Consider the following 7,025-nt stretch of genomic DNA (forward strand, 5'->3'; position numbering starts at 1 on the left):
GAGCTGCTGACGGTGCGTCTGAGTGAATTGAAGTTTGAAAATTTGTATGATGGTACTTTGAGATATATGGATGTGTATGAAATCCATTTGAGCTCTCAAAAACTTGTTGCTCCTGTAAAACAAGAAAAAACCCTGATTAGGGACTGTTTGTGTAGGAGACAGTTAAGCGTACCTGATTTTTGTGCAGTGTTGAGTCTCTGCTAATCGCGTGATATTTAGAAGACTTCTAACACAAAGATCTTGGAATTTTGAATTGTGAAAGATTGATTTGATTGATGGTACAAAACACTGAGAATTGTACTGCCAGCAGTTTGGCTGTCGACTGACTGTTCAGGTATTGACGTAGCAGTTAGAGTGAAAAATCAACAGTCAAAGTTAATTTTCTTTTTTGTTGTTTTTTGTTTTTGTTTTATGTGAAAAATGAAAGTTTATTTACATGACTTGTTAGAAAAACACAGACATAATAAATAACTAATATTTACGGTATGCGGGCAAAATTACCGATAATAACCCTGAAAATCATTTAATGCACAGAAATAGGAATATTTGACTGGCAGAAAACACACAAAATATTATCTTAGTAACTAAGCAATATTATGACAAATAGTACAACATTTAATACTGACAGTACAAATATCACATACTATATTGAACAGTACGACGAATAAACGGTACATTTAAGAAATAAGAAATACGGCAAATTTTAAGAATGACGATTGATAACCCATGCTATGAACAATAACATGTAGATGATTGGGAGCATAACCATTGCAGGTCCACACTCCTCAGGACTATGCAGGCAGAAGAAAGTCATGATCACCGTAGCAATGGTGATGACTGTAAGAAACAGTGTCTCTATCCACTTTGCCATTCTTGTCAGGGAAGAAGAGAAAATAGATATGAGATAGGAATTTGAAAGATGAATTGGAATTTGATGTGAGATTTTATGAAAGAAATGAAAGGTATTTATAGAATGGAAAGAAGGAAAGAGACGTTGGGGAATGATGTGATTCCGTACAAAAGGAAAATTTGAGTGGAAGTAAGATTTGAAAGAAAGTGTATGATAGTGTTGGAAAAAGGAGAGATTTGATTTTTTAAAAAAGAGATTTGAAAATATTTTTGCAAATAATGGAATATAGTACAAAAATTAGTGGGAAACAAAAGATAATAATAATCTACTTGTTACCAGTACAGTCTGAGTTTCCTGATTCTGCGCCTGCAAAAAGATTTAACTCTGTACCAATTGTGTCAGTACTATTTATCTGTAAATAAATAAATAGCATGTGTGAAGTAATAAACAGTATTTGGTGTTTGCGTAAGAATAAATTCAACTGCAAGCCAAATTACTGTATAAGAAAAATTCTAAAAACTAAGTATTTCATATGTCAGGATATTTATTGAAATAAAAATCCATGATTATATGAGACTCTTAATTTTCAGATTGGAGTTTTCTTGAAAAATATGTGGGCAAATTTTGGGGTATAACACCATCATAAGGAACAGTGTGAACCGTAGGGGTCGGAACTGTCATAGTGGGTTGAGAAAGTGCCATAGTGATTTGGGAAAAAGTTACCCCTGAATGTGGAATAAATGCTGAACCTTGTGCAGCAGGCGCTTCAGTTGTAGCTGTTTGAACCCCAGAGAAATTATGGCGGAAACCTGTACCAAAGCTGAAAGGCGGGCCCCAACCTTCTGGCATGGAGAAAGATGGAATACCGAACGCAACTGTAGAAACTGGAGTAGTGACTTCAGATGTTACCGTTGCTTGACTGTTGGGTGGCGGCGGCTGATTCTGTGCGACCATTAAGGAGTCAACCAGAGTAGTGAGACTTTCCAACTTTTCCTGAAGGGTGGTCACTGTACCTCGGAGCTCAATATTCTCTTGTTCAGAGTGTTCCATTACTCTTCTTCTGCTTGAACGAGTATTGTATCTGTGATCTGATTGCGAGCGCGGTCGAGAAACTTTGAGACGCGACAGCTTGACGATCTAATGGAGAAAGATCCAAAAGATGAGACTCTATACAACAGACTCGATATGCAGAATGATGTATGCAAAGAGAAATTCTATGATTTTTCCAAACATTTTAAAGATTATTTCCTTGCAAACATTTGAACACAAACAATTCTTTTATTGAAATAATGGGAAATGTTACAACATTGGAGCGTAGCTCCTTACAGAATCAAATGATACATGAAAATCTAAACAAATCTTAAACATCTTCATCAGACGAAGAACCAAATGCATTGTGCAGCTTGAGCTTCATGATTTCTTTCCCATAGTAAGCTTTCAACTCGGCCTTTTCAGCTCTCAGCTTGTCAACCACATTCTTCCAATTGTCAGGAGTTGGAGTGTTGCTTGTTGAGCCTTCAAGCTTTTTCTTGCTTTCTTTGATGTATCTTCTGATTGCGGCATCTTTCCGACGGATCTTCTCATCTTTGTTCTTGAGCCATCCATCCTGATAATAGAGAGTTTCTTCATGTTCTTTCACTTGTTTCTTCAACTTTCTGTTTTCCACATCAATTCTTCGAAACTTTTCTTCCCAAGCGTCTTTTTCTATCCTCATCTTGGTCAAAGTGTCTTGGTATTCCTCCATAGCGGGAATGTTGGGTCGTTGAGGTACCACAGGGAACATGGGTTTTTCATAATCATAAGGCATTTGAAACTCCCTTGCTCTTTTCTTCACCCAACAGGTATAGGCGTTCGTAGCAATACAGTTCTTTATCTCACCTTTTTCTTTCCATCGGATGTCGTACCAGGCTTTCACCATTTTTGTCTTCAACCCTTGAGGATCATTTCCTTCCTGATAGAAGTAGCTTTCCACTGTAGGGCCAATGGGTTTAGTTGAATTTGCATACCCGAGTTGTCGTCGGGCTAGGACCGGATTGTAGTTAATTCCTCCTTGTGTACCAATGAGGGGTACGTTGGCGAATTCTCCACAACTTTCAATGGTTTCTGTACCGCAGCGAGCCAAGGTATACCACTGAATATCATTATTAGTAAGAGACATAAGTCTTTGAGACCAACGTAAACCTTCCCGGTTTTCCGTGAAAATGGGAGACTTAGGTAAGTGTGAAACAATCCATTTAAACAACAGAGGTGCACAACATACAATAATTCCACCACCTTGGTGATTCCTATGATGGACAGAAAAATACATGTCACCAAGCAGAGTCGGAACGGAATTTCCATTCAAAAAGACCTTTATGGCATTGATATCAACAAAGTCGTCGATATTGGGAAACAGAACCAACCCATAGATGAGCAAGGCTAGTACAGCTTCAAAAGCTATCATGCTACCAGTCTCGATGAAATCAAAGGCTCTCTTTATTAGAAACTGTGAAGGCAAACCTGGAAGGTTTCCTTTGGTAGTCCAATTACTCTCTATTTCAGATTTCTTCAAATGGGTACCTGTTGCAATGACTGGTGACTTAGGAATGGCTTCCAAACCATTGAAAGGTATTTTGTCAGACACAGGAATACCCAAAAGATTGGCATATTCTTCCAAGGTTGGTACCAACTGATAGTCTGGAAAGGTAAAACACCGGTAGATGGGATCATAAAACTGAACCAGAGTTTTGAGAAGTCCTTCATCAACATGAGTGTTCAAGATAGGCAAAAGCTTTCCATGGCTTTTCCTAAAATCAGAAGGATCTTGTACAAATGACGCTAACTCTTTCAGTCTTTCCACATTAGGCTCTTTGAAACCGTACCTTTTGGTATGCCTTTTTACCCACTCCATAACCTAATCCTATAATGTTTGCAAAGAAAATTCTCTAATTGTTTGGAAAAAATCATGTTTTTATGGAAAAAGATTTTTTTATTTTTTTATGGATGTATGAATGCATGGATGCATGGATGCCACATATTCAAACATGGTAAAGCGAACATGGTAACGCAAACATGGTACTGTAAACATGGCAACACAAACATGGTAACACAAACATGGTACACACAGGTTCAAAGGTCCAGCGTCACGAGCATGAGGTCAGAGAACCAAATATGGGATAGTTCTAGTTAATCACCTGCAAAACATGTTCTACTGATACGTCAGAGTCTACATCTTTCTTTCGGATATTACCGGCTTTCCACAATTAAACTCATGAGCCAGTAATATTCTCAAGAAAAACTCGTCTGAGTGTGGTTCTCCGCATGACAACTAATCCAAGTCTTCACCTGAATAGTTTCTGCACCACAACCTAATAAGGCCAGGATGGGTTGGGGTTCTACGGTCTCTCAGCTTCTACAGTTCAATGAAAGCAACAATGTCTTCGCAATTAACTCGCTAAACATATATTACAAACAAGGAACCTCCACTGAGCGGAAGGATTCTCACGTGCGCCTGCACATGACTATACCCTCCACCTAATTTCTTATGTGTACTTAATCCGGGTTAGGATTTGTCCATAATGTATCACTTGTAACAGAACCACACAAGTAACAGAACCAAAGAACCAAACAAGTAACAAGAATAAAATAAAAACAAAATAAATAGAAATAACCCTTTCTTTGGAAACAATAAAAAGATGGTCCCCAGTGAAGTCGCCATTTTTCTGTCGCGGGCGAAAAACCGTTTTGTTCCTCTTTTTTGTGGGATGAGACACCTGATGCCTTCTTTGGGCTCGAGTGCTCAAAAAATGATTTTTCTTTTGTACCGACCAAACTTTTTATTATTTCCAAAGGAGGAAAAGGAAAAAAGCTGCAATAACCTAAAAGTGGGGGGAGAGATCTTGGGTAAGAGGGTTGGTTATACGAAGGGAAGGTATTAGCACCCAACGTATCTATAGTACTCTATAGGTTTCTTTATTTTGTTTTATTCCATTCTTGTTGTGGTGGAGGTTCTTGTGAAATAGGTGGGACCTAAGGTGTTTGTTTGATTATGCTCGCAAAGATCATCGCGATCCTCTGCATACATATCCCTTAGAGGGAATCAGAGCATCTGTAGCTCGGGGTCTACGGGTGCTAAGGTTTGAATGGTTTTTTTTGTTTTGTTTTGCTCGCCAAGGATCGACCTTGTGCCTACGTATTCTCAAAGGGATGTTGAGAAAGTCAGAGCAATCGTAGTTCCCACTTATGCTAGTGGAAGCAAAGGAAAATAGACAAATGTCGTCTAAATGCTAGATGTATCTAATCTATATCATCACATACATCTGTTTGATTTTTTGTTTGTTTAACCAGCCTTGTGGCAAAAACTTTCAATGAAGTCAGCCTTGTGACAAAAAGTTTTGATTAATCAGCCAGCCTCGTGGCAAAAGTTTCAATGAAGTCAGCCTTGTGACAAAAACTTTGATTAATCATCCAGTACGGTGGTAAAACAGTTTGATTGATTAGCCAGCCTTGTGGCAAAAGAAGATTGATTGATTAGCCAGACTTGTGGCAAAAAAGTTTGATTGATTGATTGTTTGTGATGATATATAAGAGATACTCCTAGCATAGAGATGAAAAATGTCTAATCTCCTAGGGTATTTGATTTGGATATTGGGGATGCTTATAAGAAGCCCGTGGGTCCTTGTACGAAGCCCAAGAGGAGGCTATCCGAGGGTCCTTGCATTGTAAGCCCAAGAGGAGGCTATGGGAGGGACAATCCAGGGTCCTTGCATTGTAAGCCCAAGAGGAGGCTATGGGAGGGTCACTCGTTTGTACAAAGCCCAAGGGGAGGCGTGGTATAGTTGGTTTGAGCTCTTAGAGCGATTTCACCGGGAAACCATACTCTATGTCCTAACCTAAACTAGGGAGATTCTTTGCACGAAGCCCAATAGGAGGCTATGGGGAACCTAGTGTTGTACTAAGTTGAATAAGCACACATATCACACATATGAACAAACATGAACAAGTATGAACAAACATGAACAGGTATGAACAATTATATATATGACAAAGTGTGTGTATATAATGGAGTTTATGAAGGAAATATACCTGTAAGCATGATCCATTTGTATACACAGGGGCTCGGGACTTATACTCGAGGAGAGGTCCACTTGAGTTTATTCAAAGCTATGTAAACAGGTATTTACAAAGGGGCTTGGGACTTATACCTACATGGAGGCCCATGGTATATTTTTGGGAAGATTTAAAGAAACCTTCATTTTTGGTCTGTTATTCAAAGTAAAAAAAACAGACTGATCGAGATATGTACAAAAGGCGTACAATGAAATACCTAATTTCATGTACTTGAGTGGGTATGTATAAAAGGGCTTGGGGCTTATACCTACATGGAGGCCCATGGTATATTTGAAAAGTTTTGTTTCTTTGAAGTTTTGTTGTTTTGAAAAATGATTTGAAAATTATTTGAAAAGGTTCTTTTTTTTGAAGAAGTTTTATTGTTTTGAAAACTGTACAAAAAGAAAAGAAATGGGACTTACACTCTCTAATATTCGAGAGGCCCCACTTCGTTTTGAAAATCAATTGATCAATTAAAAAGATTTAATCAATAGTTTCAAAAAGAAATGGTTTATTGTTTTTGAAAAGAATCGCGATCGCTCGTTTTAAAACGATTTGAATTTTGAAAGAAGTCAAATTAATCAAGATAAACAAAAAGATTGTCTTCAATTAACATTTAGATGATTAGGGTTTGCTTCAAAAAGTATTTACAAATGATTAACTTTGAAAATCAAATGAAAAATAATATTTAAAAGTATTAAAATTACTTAAAAACAAGTCATTTTAAAACTATTAAAAAATGTATCAAATAAATATTTTTTGATGATTTTTTTTGATATTCTTAAAATATATATATTAAGTGAGAGGTATGCAAAAAATGAATAAAAAATGAGTTAATTTGGTTAGTTAAATAATTAATTGAAGTTGTGAAGAAAATCAAAGAAAATAGGGACTAAAAAATTGGTTTTGTCTCCACAAGGGTTTGAACCCACAACCTCACGCTCACCACTCAAAAATATGACCAACTGGACCACGCGCGTGATCTGTTTAGTATTTGCAACGAATCAATTATATTTTTGAATCAATTTCTAATTTCAGTTTCAAAATCTGGCGCCAAGAACACATACCCAATTCAAATTTGAAAATT

The sequence above is a fragment of the Vicia villosa genome, linkage group LG7, assembly GCF_029867415.1.
Source record: "Vicia villosa cultivar HV-30 ecotype Madison, WI linkage group LG7, Vvil1.0, whole genome shotgun sequence".
In the NCBI taxonomy this organism is placed as follows: Eukaryota; Viridiplantae; Streptophyta; class Magnoliopsida; order Fabales; family Fabaceae; genus Vicia; species Vicia villosa.